The 10,697-nt window shown below is 46.6% G+C and overlaps 34 non-coding genes across 34 annotated transcripts; all 34 read right to left on the minus strand.

Annotated features, from left to right (window-relative positions):
- Positions 1–74: 74 nt before the first annotated feature.
- Positions 75–192, minus strand: LOC112698853 (5S ribosomal RNA). Its single transcript, XR_003151986.1, has one exon. It is a non-coding gene; the product is annotated as a 5S ribosomal RNA (ribosomal RNA).
- A 193-nt stretch (positions 193–385) lies between these two features.
- Positions 386–504, minus strand: LOC112698416 (5S ribosomal RNA). The gene has a single exon (XR_003151571.1). It is a non-coding gene; the product is annotated as a 5S ribosomal RNA (ribosomal RNA).
- Positions 505–692: 188 nt separating this feature from the next.
- Positions 693–811, minus strand: LOC112698468 (5S ribosomal RNA). The gene has a single exon (XR_003151620.1). It is a non-coding gene; the product is annotated as a 5S ribosomal RNA (ribosomal RNA).
- Positions 812–999: 188 nt separating this feature from the next.
- Positions 1,000–1,117, minus strand: LOC112698854 (5S ribosomal RNA). The gene has a single exon (XR_003151987.1). It is a non-coding gene; the product is annotated as a 5S ribosomal RNA (ribosomal RNA).
- A 207-nt stretch (positions 1,118–1,324) lies between these two features.
- Positions 1,325–1,443, minus strand: LOC112698428 (5S ribosomal RNA). The gene has a single exon (XR_003151582.1). It is a non-coding gene; the product is annotated as a 5S ribosomal RNA (ribosomal RNA).
- Positions 1,444–1,636: 193 nt separating this feature from the next.
- LOC112698806 (5S ribosomal RNA) lies at positions 1,637–1,754 on the minus strand. The gene has a single exon (XR_003151942.1). It is a non-coding gene; the product is annotated as a 5S ribosomal RNA (ribosomal RNA).
- Positions 1,755–1,946: 192 nt separating this feature from the next.
- LOC112699201 (5S ribosomal RNA) lies at positions 1,947–2,063 on the minus strand. Its single transcript, XR_003152315.1, has one exon. It is a non-coding gene; the product is annotated as a 5S ribosomal RNA (ribosomal RNA).
- A 193-nt stretch (positions 2,064–2,256) lies between these two features.
- LOC112698440 (5S ribosomal RNA) lies at positions 2,257–2,375 on the minus strand. The gene has a single exon (XR_003151593.1). It is a non-coding gene; the product is annotated as a 5S ribosomal RNA (ribosomal RNA).
- Positions 2,376–2,563: 188 nt separating this feature from the next.
- Positions 2,564–2,682, minus strand: LOC112698451 (5S ribosomal RNA). Its single transcript, XR_003151604.1, has one exon. It is a non-coding gene; the product is annotated as a 5S ribosomal RNA (ribosomal RNA).
- Positions 2,683–2,870: 188 nt separating this feature from the next.
- LOC112698463 (5S ribosomal RNA) lies at positions 2,871–2,989 on the minus strand. The gene has a single exon (XR_003151615.1). It is a non-coding gene; the product is annotated as a 5S ribosomal RNA (ribosomal RNA).
- Positions 2,990–3,178: 189 nt separating this feature from the next.
- LOC112698475 (5S ribosomal RNA) lies at positions 3,179–3,297 on the minus strand. Its single transcript, XR_003151626.1, has one exon. It is a non-coding gene; the product is annotated as a 5S ribosomal RNA (ribosomal RNA).
- Positions 3,298–3,490: 193 nt separating this feature from the next.
- On the minus strand, positions 3,491–3,609 carry LOC112698486 (5S ribosomal RNA). Its single transcript, XR_003151638.1, has one exon. It is a non-coding gene; the product is annotated as a 5S ribosomal RNA (ribosomal RNA).
- Positions 3,610–3,801: 192 nt separating this feature from the next.
- Positions 3,802–3,920, minus strand: LOC112698470 (5S ribosomal RNA). Its single transcript, XR_003151621.1, has one exon. It is a non-coding gene; the product is annotated as a 5S ribosomal RNA (ribosomal RNA).
- Positions 3,921–4,115: 195 nt separating this feature from the next.
- Positions 4,116–4,234, minus strand: LOC112698497 (5S ribosomal RNA). The gene has a single exon (XR_003151649.1). It is a non-coding gene; the product is annotated as a 5S ribosomal RNA (ribosomal RNA).
- A 189-nt stretch (positions 4,235–4,423) lies between these two features.
- Positions 4,424–4,542, minus strand: LOC112698508 (5S ribosomal RNA). The gene has a single exon (XR_003151660.1). It is a non-coding gene; the product is annotated as a 5S ribosomal RNA (ribosomal RNA).
- A 188-nt stretch (positions 4,543–4,730) lies between these two features.
- Positions 4,731–4,849, minus strand: LOC112698521 (5S ribosomal RNA). Its single transcript, XR_003151672.1, has one exon. It is a non-coding gene; the product is annotated as a 5S ribosomal RNA (ribosomal RNA).
- A 212-nt stretch (positions 4,850–5,061) lies between these two features.
- Positions 5,062–5,178, minus strand: LOC112699202 (5S ribosomal RNA). Its single transcript, XR_003152316.1, has one exon. It is a non-coding gene; the product is annotated as a 5S ribosomal RNA (ribosomal RNA).
- Positions 5,179–5,390: 212 nt separating this feature from the next.
- Positions 5,391–5,508, minus strand: LOC112698545 (5S ribosomal RNA). Its single transcript, XR_003151696.1, has one exon. It is a non-coding gene; the product is annotated as a 5S ribosomal RNA (ribosomal RNA).
- A 194-nt stretch (positions 5,509–5,702) lies between these two features.
- Positions 5,703–5,821, minus strand: LOC112698532 (5S ribosomal RNA). The gene has a single exon (XR_003151683.1). It is a non-coding gene; the product is annotated as a 5S ribosomal RNA (ribosomal RNA).
- A 194-nt stretch (positions 5,822–6,015) lies between these two features.
- Positions 6,016–6,134, minus strand: LOC112698543 (5S ribosomal RNA). Its single transcript, XR_003151694.1, has one exon. It is a non-coding gene; the product is annotated as a 5S ribosomal RNA (ribosomal RNA).
- Positions 6,135–6,323: 189 nt separating this feature from the next.
- Positions 6,324–6,442, minus strand: LOC112698555 (5S ribosomal RNA). The gene has a single exon (XR_003151705.1). It is a non-coding gene; the product is annotated as a 5S ribosomal RNA (ribosomal RNA).
- A 191-nt stretch (positions 6,443–6,633) lies between these two features.
- On the minus strand, positions 6,634–6,751 carry LOC112698855 (5S ribosomal RNA). The gene has a single exon (XR_003151988.1). It is a non-coding gene; the product is annotated as a 5S ribosomal RNA (ribosomal RNA).
- A 198-nt stretch (positions 6,752–6,949) lies between these two features.
- On the minus strand, positions 6,950–7,068 carry LOC112698567 (5S ribosomal RNA). The gene has a single exon (XR_003151717.1). It is a non-coding gene; the product is annotated as a 5S ribosomal RNA (ribosomal RNA).
- Positions 7,069–7,261: 193 nt separating this feature from the next.
- Positions 7,262–7,380, minus strand: LOC112698579 (5S ribosomal RNA). The gene has a single exon (XR_003151728.1). It is a non-coding gene; the product is annotated as a 5S ribosomal RNA (ribosomal RNA).
- A 195-nt stretch (positions 7,381–7,575) lies between these two features.
- On the minus strand, positions 7,576–7,694 carry LOC112698591 (5S ribosomal RNA). Its single transcript, XR_003151739.1, has one exon. It is a non-coding gene; the product is annotated as a 5S ribosomal RNA (ribosomal RNA).
- A 202-nt stretch (positions 7,695–7,896) lies between these two features.
- On the minus strand, positions 7,897–8,015 carry LOC112698602 (5S ribosomal RNA). The gene has a single exon (XR_003151750.1). It is a non-coding gene; the product is annotated as a 5S ribosomal RNA (ribosomal RNA).
- Positions 8,016–8,211: 196 nt separating this feature from the next.
- LOC112698790 (5S ribosomal RNA) lies at positions 8,212–8,329 on the minus strand. Its single transcript, XR_003151927.1, has one exon. It is a non-coding gene; the product is annotated as a 5S ribosomal RNA (ribosomal RNA).
- A 199-nt stretch (positions 8,330–8,528) lies between these two features.
- LOC112698614 (5S ribosomal RNA) lies at positions 8,529–8,647 on the minus strand. The gene has a single exon (XR_003151761.1). It is a non-coding gene; the product is annotated as a 5S ribosomal RNA (ribosomal RNA).
- A 192-nt stretch (positions 8,648–8,839) lies between these two features.
- LOC112698626 (5S ribosomal RNA) lies at positions 8,840–8,958 on the minus strand. Its single transcript, XR_003151772.1, has one exon. It is a non-coding gene; the product is annotated as a 5S ribosomal RNA (ribosomal RNA).
- Positions 8,959–9,152: 194 nt separating this feature from the next.
- On the minus strand, positions 9,153–9,271 carry LOC112698639 (5S ribosomal RNA). Its single transcript, XR_003151784.1, has one exon. It is a non-coding gene; the product is annotated as a 5S ribosomal RNA (ribosomal RNA).
- Positions 9,272–9,468: 197 nt separating this feature from the next.
- On the minus strand, positions 9,469–9,586 carry LOC112698897 (5S ribosomal RNA). The gene has a single exon (XR_003152029.1). It is a non-coding gene; the product is annotated as a 5S ribosomal RNA (ribosomal RNA).
- A 191-nt stretch (positions 9,587–9,777) lies between these two features.
- On the minus strand, positions 9,778–9,896 carry LOC112698650 (5S ribosomal RNA). Its single transcript, XR_003151795.1, has one exon. It is a non-coding gene; the product is annotated as a 5S ribosomal RNA (ribosomal RNA).
- Positions 9,897–10,093: 197 nt separating this feature from the next.
- On the minus strand, positions 10,094–10,212 carry LOC112698661 (5S ribosomal RNA). Its single transcript, XR_003151806.1, has one exon. It is a non-coding gene; the product is annotated as a 5S ribosomal RNA (ribosomal RNA).
- Positions 10,213–10,402: 190 nt separating this feature from the next.
- LOC112698672 (5S ribosomal RNA) lies at positions 10,403–10,521 on the minus strand. The gene has a single exon (XR_003151817.1). It is a non-coding gene; the product is annotated as a 5S ribosomal RNA (ribosomal RNA).
- Positions 10,522–10,697: the final 176 nt, after the last annotated feature.

A 10,697-nucleotide genomic window follows, 5' to 3' on the forward strand; every position in this document is an offset into this window, starting at 1 on the left:
TCAAGATAGCGCGTTTAAAGAACGAGGGTAAGCACGACGTAAAAAAAAAAAAAAAAAAAAAAAAAAAAAAAAAAGAGGTGCAACACGAGGACTTCCCAGGAGGTCACCCATCCTAGTACTACTCTCGCCCAAGCACGCTTAACTGCGGAGTTCTGATGGATCCGGTGCATTAGTGCTGGTATGATCGCACCTATTAAATATGCGCACATAATTATCATATGCATGTCTCGCGACGTAGGGTAAGTCGAGCTGCGAATCCCTGCGGGGCCCGTGCGAGCTTGCCTAAAATCAGGTCATTGAGACTCGCTTTAGCTAAACTATTCAAGATAGCGCGTTTAAAGAACGAGGGTAAGCACGACGTAAAAAAAAAAAAAAAAAAAAAAAAGAGGTGCAACACGAGGACTTCCCAGGAGGTCACCCATCCTAGTACTACTCTCGCCCAAGCACGCTTAACTGCGGAGTTCTGATGGGATCCGGTGCATTAGTGCTGGTATGATCGCACCTATTAAATATGCGCACATAATTATCATATGCATGTCTCGCGACGTAGGGTAAGTCGAGCTGCGAATCCCTGCGGGGCCCGTGCGAGCTTGCCTAAAATCAGGTCATTGAGACTCGCTTTAGCTAAACTATTCAAGATAGCGCCGTTTAAAGAACGAGGGTAAGCACGACGTAAAAAAAAAAAAAAAAAAAAGGTGCAACACGAGGACTTCCCAGGAGGTCACCCATCCTAGTACTACTCTCGCCCAAGCACGCTTAACTGCGGAGTTCTGATGGGATCCGGTGCATTAGTGCTGGTATGATCGCACCTATTAAATATGCGCACATAATTATCATATGCATGTCTCGCGACGTAGGGTAAGTCGAGCTGCGAATCCCTGCGGGGCCCGTGCGAGCTTGCCTAAAATCAGGTCATTGAGACTCGCTTTAGCTAAACTATTCAAGATAGCGCCGTTTAAAGAACGAGGGTAAGCACGACGTAAAAAAAAAAAAAAAAAAGAGGTGCAACACGAGGACTTCCCAGGAGGTCACCCATCCTAGTACTACTCTCGCCCAAGCACGCTTAACTGCGGAGTTCTGATGGATCCGGTGCATTAGTGCTGGTATGATCGCACCTATTAAAATATGCGCACATAATTATCATATGCATGTCTCGCGACGTAGGGTAAGTCGAGCTGCGAATCCCTGCGGGGCCCGTGCGAGCTTGCCTAAAATCAGGTCATTGAGACTCGCTTTAGCTAAACTATTCAAGATAGCGCCGTTTAAAGAACGAGGGTAAGCACGACGTAAAAAAAAAAAAAAAAAAAAAAAAAAAAAAAAAAAAGAGGTGCAACACGAGGACTTCCCAGGAGGTCACCCATCCTAGTACTACTCTCGCCCAAGCACGCTTAACTGCGGAGTTCTGATGGGATCCGGTGCATTAGTGCTGGTATGATCGCACCTATTAAATATGCGCACATAATTATCATATGCATGTCTCGCGACGTAGGGTAAGTCGAGCTGCGAATCCCTGCGGGGCCCGTGCGAGCTTGCCTAAAATCAGGTCATTGAGACTCGCTTTAGCTAAACTATTCAAGATAGCGCGTTTAAAGAACGAGGGTAAGCACGACGTAAAAAAAAAAAAAAAAAAAAAAAAGAGGTGCAACACGAGGACTTCCCAGGAGGTCACCCATCCTAGTACTACTCTCGCCCAAGCACGCTTAACTGCGGAGTTCTGATGGGATCCGTGCATTAGTGCTGGTATGATCGCACCTATTAAAATATGCGCACATAATTATCATATGCATGTCTCGCGACGTAGGGTAAGTCGAGCTGCGAATCCCTGCGGGGCCCGTGCGAGCTTGCCTAAAATCAGGTCATTGAGACTCGCTTTAGCTAAACTATTCAAGATAGCGCGTTTAAAGAACGAGGGTAAGCACGACGTAAAAAAAAAAAAAAAAAAAAAAGAGGTGCAACACGAGGACTTCCCAGGAGGTCACCCATCCTAGTACTACTCTCGCCAAGCACGCTTAACTGCGGAGTTCTGATGGATCCGGTGCATTAGTGCTGGTATGATCGCACCTATTAAATATGCGCACATAATTATCATATGCATGTCTCGCGACGTAGGGTAAGTCGAGCTGCGAATCCCTGCGGGGCCCGTGCGAGCTTGCCTAAAATCAGGTCATTGAGACTCGCTTTAGCTAAACTATCAAGATAGCGCCGTTTAAAGAACGAGGGTAAGCACGACGTAAAAAAAAAAAAAAAAAAAAAAAAGAGGTGCAACACGAGGACTTCCCAGGAGGTCACCCATCCTAGTACTACTCTCGCCCAAGCACGCTTAACTGCGGAGTTCTGATGGGATCCGGTGCATTAGTGCTGGTATGATCGCACCTATTAAATATGCGCACATAATTATCATATGCATGTCTCGCGACGTAGGGTAAGTCGAGCTGCGAATCCCTGCGGGGCCCGTGCGAGCTTGCCTAAAATCAGGTCATTGAGACTCGCTTTAGCTAAACTATTCAAGATAGCGCCGTTTAAAGAACGAGGGTAAGCACGACGTAAAAAAAAAAAAAAAAAAGAGGTGCAACACGAGGACTTCCCAGGAGGTCACCCATCCTAGTACTACTCTCGCCCAAGCACGCTTAACTGCGGAGTTCTGATGGGATCCGGTGCATTAGTGCTGGTATGATCGCACCTATTAAATATGCGCACATAATTATCATATGCATGTCTCGCGACGTAGGGTAAGTCGAGCTGCGAATCCCTGCGGGGCCGTGCGAGCTTGCCTAAAATCAGGTCATTGAGACTCGCTTTAGCTAAACTATTCAAGATAGCGCCGTTTAAAGAACGAGGGTAAGCACGACGTAAAAAAAAAAAAAAAAAAAGAGGTGCAACACGAGGACTTCCCAGGAGGTCACCCATCCTAGTACTACTCTCGCCCAAGCACGCTTAACTGCGGAGTTCTGATGGGATCCGGTGCATTAGTGCTGGTATGATCGCACCTATTAAAATATGCGCACATAATTATCATATGCATGTCTCGCGACGTAGGGTAAGTCGAGCTGCGAATCCCTGCGGGGCCCGTGCGAGCTTGCCTAAAATCAGGTCATTGAGACTCGCTTTAGCTAAACTATTCAAGATAGCGCCGTTTAAAGAACGAGGGTAAGCACGACGTAAAAAAAAAAAAAAAAAAGAGGTGCAACACGAGGACTTCCCAGGAGGTCACCCATCCTAGTACTACTCTCGCCCAAGCACGCTTAACTGCGGAGTTCTGATGGGATCCGGTGCATTAGTGCTGGTATGATCGCACCTATTAAAATATGCGCACATAATTATCATATGCATGTCTCGCGACGTAGGGTAAGTCGAGTGCGAATCCCTGCGGGGCCCGTGCGAGCTTGCCTAAAATCAGGTCATTGAGACTCGCTTTAGCTAAACTATTCAAGATAGCGCCGTTTAAAGAACGAGGGTAAGCACGACGTAAAAAAAAAAAAAAAAAAAAAAAGAGGTGCAACACGAGGACTTCCCAGGAGGTCACCCATCCTAGTACTACTCTCGCCCAAGCACGCTTAACTGCGGAGTTCTGATGGGATCCGGTGCATTAGTGCTGGTATGATCGCACCTATTAAAATATGCGCACATAATTATCATATGCATGTCTCGCGACGTAGGGTAAGTCGAGCTGCGAATCCCTGCGGGGCCCGTGCGAGCTTGCCTAAAATCAGGTCATTGAGACTCGCTTTAGCTAAACTATTCAAGATAGCGCCGTTTAAAGAACGAGGGTAAGCACGACGTAAAAAAAAAAAAAAAAAAAAAAAGGTGCAACACGAGGACTTCCCAGGAGGTCACCCATCCTAGTACTACTCTCGCCCAAGCACGCTTAACTGCGGAGTTCTGATGGGATCCGGTGCATTAGTGCTGGTATGATCGCACCTATTAAATATGCGCACATAATTATCATATGCATGTCTCGCGACGTAGGGTAAGTCGAGCTGCGAATCCCTGCGGGCCCGTGCGAGCTTGCCTAAAATCAGGTCATTGAGACTCGCTTTAGCTAAACTATTCAAGATAGCGCCGTTTAAAGAACGAGGGTAAGCACGACGTAAAAAAAAAAAAAAAAAAAAAAAAAAGAGGTGCAACACGAGGACTTCCCAGGAGGTCACCCATCCTAGTACTACTCTCGCCCAAGCACGCTTAACTGCGGAGTTCTGATGGGATCCGGTGCATTAGTGCTGGTATGATCGCACCTATTAAATATGCGCACATAATTATCATATGCATGTCTCGCGACGTAGGGTAAGTCGAGCTGCGAATCCCTGCGGGGCCCGTGCGAGCTTGCCTAAAATCAGGTCATTGAGACTCGCTTTAGCTAAACTATTCAAGATAGCGCGTTTAAAGAACGAGGGTAAGCACGACGTAAAAAAAAAAAAAAAAAAAAGAGGTGCAACACGAGGACTTCCCAGGAGGTCACCCATCCTAGTACTACTCTCGCCCAAGCACGCTTAACTGCGGAGTTCTGATGGGATCCGGTGCATTAGTGCTGGTATGATCGCACCTATTAAATATGCGCACATAATTATCATATGCATGTCTCGCGACGTAGGGTAAGTCGAGCTGCGAATCCCTGCGGGGCCCGTGCGAGCTTGCCTAAAATCAGGTCATTGAGACTCGCTTTAGCTAAACTATTCAAGATAGCGCGTTTAAAGAACGAGGGTAAGCACGACGTAAAAAAAAAAAAAAAAAAAGAGGTGCAACACGAGGACTTCCCAGGAGGTCACCCATCCTAGTACTACTCTCGCCCAAGCACGCTTAACTGCGGAGTTCTGATGGGATCCGGTGCATTAGTGCTGGTATGATCGCACCTATTAAAATATGCGCACATAATTATCATATGCATGTCTCGCGACGTAGGGTAAGTCGAGCTGCGAATCCCTGCGGGGCCCGTGCGAGCTTGCCTAAAATCAGGTCATTGAGACTCGCTTTAGCTAAACTATTCAAGATAGCGCCGTTTAAAGAACGAGGGTAAGCACGACGTAAAAAAAAAAAAAAAAAAAAAAAAAAAAAAAAAAAAAAAAAGAGGTGCAACACGAGGACTTCCCAGGAGGTCACCCATCCTAGTACTACTCTCGCCAAGCACGCTTAACTGCGGAGTTCTGATGGATCCGGTGCATTAGTGCTGGTATGATCGCACCTATTAAATATGCGCACATAATTATCATATGCATGTCTCGCGACGTAGGGTAAGTCGAGCTGCGAATCCCTGCGGGGCCCCGTGCGAGCTTGCCTAAAATCAGGTCATTGAGACTCGCTTTAGCTAAACTATTCAAGATAGCGCCGTTTAAAGAACGAGGGTAAGCACGACGTAAAAAAAAAAAAAAAAAAAAAAAAAAAAAAAAAAAAAAAAAGAGGTGCAACACGAGACTTCCCAGGAGGTCACCCATCCTAGTACTACTCTCGCCCAAGCACGCTTAACTGCGGAGTTCTGATGGGATCCGGTGCATTAGTGCTGGTATGATCGCACCTATTAAATATGCGCACATAATTATCATATGCATGTCTCGCGACGTAGGGTAAGTCGAGCTGCGAATCCCTGCGGGGCCCGTGCGAGCTTGCCTAAAATCAGGTCATTGAGACTCGCTTTAGCTAAACTATTCAAGATAGCGCCGTTTAAAGAACGAGGGTAAGCACGACGTAAAAAAAAAAAAAAAAAAAAAAAAGAGGTGCAACACGAGGACTTCCCAGGAGGTCACCCATCCTAGTACTACTCTCGCCCAAGCACGCTTAACTGCGGAGTTCTGATGGGATCCGGTGCATTAGTGCTGGTATGATCGCACCTATTAAAATATGCGCACATAATTATCATATGCATGTCTCGCGACGTAGGGTAAGTCGAGTTGCGAATCCCTGCGGGCCCGTGCGAGCTTGCCTAAATCAGGTCATTGAGACTCGCTTTAGCTAAACTATCAAGATAGCGCCGTTTAAAGAACGAGGGTAAGCACGACGTAAAAAAAAAAAAAAAAAAAAAAAAAAGAGGTGCAACACGAGGACTTCCCAGGAGGTCACCCATCCTAGTACTACTCTCGCCCAAGCACGCTTAACTGCGGAGTTCTGATGGGATCCGGTGCATTAGTGCTGGTATGATCGCACCTATTAAAATATGCGCACATAATTATCATATGCATGTCTCGCGACGTAGGGTAAGTCGAGCTGCGAATCCCTGCGGGGCCGTGCGAGCTTGCCTAAAATCAGGTCATTGAGACTCGCTTTAGTAAACATTCAAGATAGCGCCGTTTAAAGAACGAGGGTAAGCACGACGTAAAAAAAAAAAAAAAAATAAAGAGGTGCAACACGAGGACTTCCCAGGAGGTCACCCATCCTAGTACTACTCTCGCCCAAGCACGCTTAACTGCGGAGTTCTGATGGGATCCGGTGCATTAGTGCTGGTATGATCGCACCTATTAAATATGCGCACATAATTATCATATGCATGTCTCGCGACGTAGGGTAAGTCGAGCTGCGAATCCCTGCGGGGCCCGTGCGAGCTTGCCTAAAATCAGGTCATTGAGACTCGCTTTAGCTAAACTATGCAAGATAGCGCCGTTTAAAGAACGAGGGTAAGCACGACGTAAAAAAAAAAAAAAAAAAAAAGAGGTGCAACACGAGGACTTCCCAGGAGGTCACCCATCCTAGTACTACTCTCGCCCAAGCACGCTTAACTGCGGAGTTCTGATGGATCCGGTGCATTAGTGCTGGTATGATCGCACCTATTAAAATATGCGCACATAATTATCATATGCATGTCTCGCGACGTAGGGTAAGTCGAGCTGCGAATCCCTGCGGGGCCCGTGCGAGCTTGCCTAAAATCAGGTCATTGAGACTCGCTTTAGCTAAACTATTCAAGATAGCGCCGTTTAAAGAACGAGGGTAAGCACGACGTAAAAAAAAAAAAAAAAAAAAAAAAAAAGAGGTGCAACACGAGGACTTCCCAGGAGGTCACCCATCCTAGTACTACTCTCGCCCAAGCACGCTTAACTGCGGAGTTCTGATGGGATCCGGTGCATTAGTGCTGGTATGATCGCACCTATTAAATATGCGCACATAATTATCATATGCATGTCTCGCGACGTAGGGTAAGTCGAGCTGCGAATCCCTGCGGGGCCCGTGCGAGCTTGCCTAAAATCAGGTCATTGAGACTCGCTTTAGCTAAACATTCAAGATAGCGCCGTTTAAAGAACGAGGGTAAGCACGACGTAAAAAAAAAAAAAAAAAAAAAAAAGAGGTGCAACACGAGGACTTCCCAGGAGGTCACCCATCCTAGTACTACTCTCGCCCAAGCACGCTTAACTGCGGAGTTCTGATGGGATCCGGTGCATTAGTGCTGGTATGATCGCACCTATTAAAATATGCGCACATAATTATCATATGCATGTCTCGCGACGTAGGGTAAGTCGAGCTGCGAATCCCTGCGGGGCCCGTGCGAGCTTGCCTAAAATCAGGTCATTGAGACTCGCTTTAGCTAAACTATCAAGATAGCGCCGTTTAAAGAACGAGGGTAAGCACGACGTAAAAAAAAAAAAAAAAAAAAAAAAAGAGGTGCAACACGAGGACTTCCCAGGAGGTCACCCATCCTAGTACTACTCTCGCCCAAGCACGCTTAACTGCGGAGTTCTGATGGGATCCGGTGCATTAGTGCTGGTATGATCGCACCTATTAAAATATGCGCACATAATTATCATATGCATGTCTCGCGACGTAGGGTAAGTCGAGCTGCGAATCCCTGCGGGGCCCGTGCGAGCTTGCCTAAAATCAGGTCATTGAGACTCGCTTTACTAAACTATTCAAGATAGCGCCGTTTAAAGAACGAGGGTAAGCACGACGTAAAAAAAAAAAAAAAAAAAAAAAAAAAAAAAAGAGGTGCAACACGAGGACTTCCCAGGAGGTCACCCATCCTAGTACTACTCTCGCCCAAGCACGCTTAACTGCGGAGTTCTGATGGGATCCGGTGCATTAGTGCTGGTATGATCGCACCTATTAAATATGCGCACATAATTATCATATGCATGTCTCGCGACGTAGGGTAAGTCGAGTTGCGAATCCCTGCGGGGCCCGTGCGAGCTTGCCTAAAATCAGGTCATTGAGACTCGCTTTAGCTAAACTATTCAAGATAGCGCCGTTTAAAGAACGAGGGTAAGCACGACGTAAAAAAAAAAAAAAAATAAAAAAAAAGAGGTGCAACACGAGGACTTCCCAGGAGGTCACCCATCCTAGTACTACTCCGCCCAAGCACGCTTAACTGCGGAGTTCTGATGGGATCCGGTGCATTAGTGCTGGTATGATCGCACCTATTAAAATATGCGCACATAATTATCATATGCATGTCTCGCGACGTAGGGTAAGTCGAGCTGCGAATCCCTGCGGGGCCCGTGCGAGCTTGCCTAAAATCAGGTCATTGAGACTCGCTTTAGCTAAACTATTCAAGATAGCGCCGTTTAAAGAACGAGGGTAAGCACGACGTAAAAAAAAAAAAAAAAAAAAAAAAAAAAGAGGTGCAACACGAGGACTTCCCAGGAGGTCACCCATCCTAGTACTACTCTCGCCCAAGCACGCTTAACTGCGGAGTTCTGATGGGATCCGGTGCATTAGTGCTGGTATGATCGCACCTATTAAAATATGCGCACATAATTATCATATGCATGTCTCGCGACGTAGGGTAAGTCGAGTGCGAATCCCTGCGGGGCCCGTGGGAGCTTGCCTAAAATCAGGTCATTGAGACTCGCTTTAGCTAAACTATTCAAGATAGCGCCGTTTAAAGAACGAGGGTAAGCACGACGTAAAAAAAAAAAAAAAAAAAAAAGAGGTGCAACACGAGGACTTCCCAGGAGGTCACCCATCCTAGTACTACTCTCGCCCAAGCACGCTTAACTGCGGAGTTCTGATGGGATCCGGTGCATTAGTGCTGGTATGATCGCACCTATTAAAATATGCGCACATAATTATCATATGCATGTCTCGCGACGTAGGGTAAGTCGAGCTGCGAATCCCTGCGGGGCCCGTGCGAGCTTGCCTAAAATCAGGTCATTGAGACTCGCTTTAGCTAAACTATTCAAGATAGCGCCGTTTAAAGAACGAGGGTAAGCACGACGTAAAAAAAAAAAAAAAAAAAAAAAGAGGTGCAACACGAGGACTTCCCAGGAGGTCACCCATCCTAGTACTACTCTCGCCCAAGCACGCTTAACTGCGGAGTTCTGATGGGATCCGGTGCATTAGTGCTGGTATGATCGCACCTATTAAATATGCGCACATAATTATCATATGCATGTCTGCGACGTAGGGTAAGTCGAGCTGCGAATCCTGCGGGGCCCGTGCGAGCTTGCCTAAAATCAGGTCATTGAGACTCGCTTTAGCTAAACTATTCAAGATAGCGCCGTTTAAAGAACGAGGGTAAGCACGACGTAAAAAAAAAAAAAAAAAAAAAAAAAAAAAGAGGTGCAACACGAGGACTTCCCAGGAGGTCACCCATCCTAGTACTACTCTCGCCAAGCACGCTTAACTGCGGAGTTCTGATGGGATCCGGTGCATTAGTGCTGGTATGATCGCACCTATTAAAATATGCGCACATAATTATCATATGCATGTCTCGCGACGTAGGGTAAGTCGAGCTGCGAATCCCTGCGGGGCCCGTGCGAGCTTGCCTAAAATCAGGTCATTGAGACTCGCTTTAGCTAAACTATTCAAGATAGCGCCGTTTAAAGAACGAGGGTAAGCACGACGTAAAAAAAAAAAAAAAAAAAAGAGGTGCAACACGAGGACTTCCCAGGAGGTCACCCATCCTAGTACTACTCTCGCCCAAGCACGCTTAACTGCGGAGTTCTGATGGGATCCGGTGCATTAGTGCTGGTATGATCGCACCTATTAAAATATGCGCACATAATTATCATATGCATGTCTCGCGACGTAGGGTAAGTCGAGCTGCGAATCCCTGCGGGGCCCGTGCGAGCTTGCCTAAAATCAGGTCATTGAGACTCGCTTTAGCTAAACTATCAAGATAGCGCCGTTTAAAGAACGAGGGTAAGCACGACGTAAAAAAAAAAAAAAAAAAAAAAAAAAAGAGGTGCAACACGAGGACTTCCCAGGAGGTCACCCATCCTAGTACTACTCTCGCCCAAGCACGCTTAACTGCGGAGTTCTGATGGGATCCGGTGCATTAGTGCTGGTATGATCGCACCTATTAAAATATGCGCACATAATTATCATATGCATGTCTCGCGACGTAGGGTAAGTCGAGTGCGAATCCCTGCGGGGCCCGTGGGAGCTTGCCTAAAATCAGGTCATTGAGACTCGCTTTAGCTAAACTTGCAAGATAGCGCCGTTTAAAGAACGAGGGTAAGCACGACGTAAAAAAAAAAAAAAAAAAAAAGAGGTGCAACACGAGGACTTCCCAGGAGGTCACCCATCCTAGTACTACTCTCGCCCAAGCACGCTTAACTGCGGAGTTCTGATGGGATCCGGTGCATTAGTGCTGGTATGATCGCACCTATTAAATATGCGCACATAATTATCATATGCATGTCTCGCGACGTAGGGTAAGTCGAGCTGCGAATCCCTGCGGGGCCCGTGCGAGCTTGCCTAAAATCAGGTCATTGAGACTCGCTTTAGCTAAACTATCAAGATAGCGCCGTTTAAAGAACGAGGGTAAGCACGACGTAAAAAAA

This window comes from Arachis hypogaea, chromosome 6 (assembly GCF_003086295.3).
Source record: "Arachis hypogaea cultivar Tifrunner chromosome 6, arahy.Tifrunner.gnm2.J5K5, whole genome shotgun sequence".
Taxonomy (NCBI): domain Eukaryota; kingdom Viridiplantae; phylum Streptophyta; class Magnoliopsida; order Fabales; family Fabaceae; genus Arachis; species Arachis hypogaea.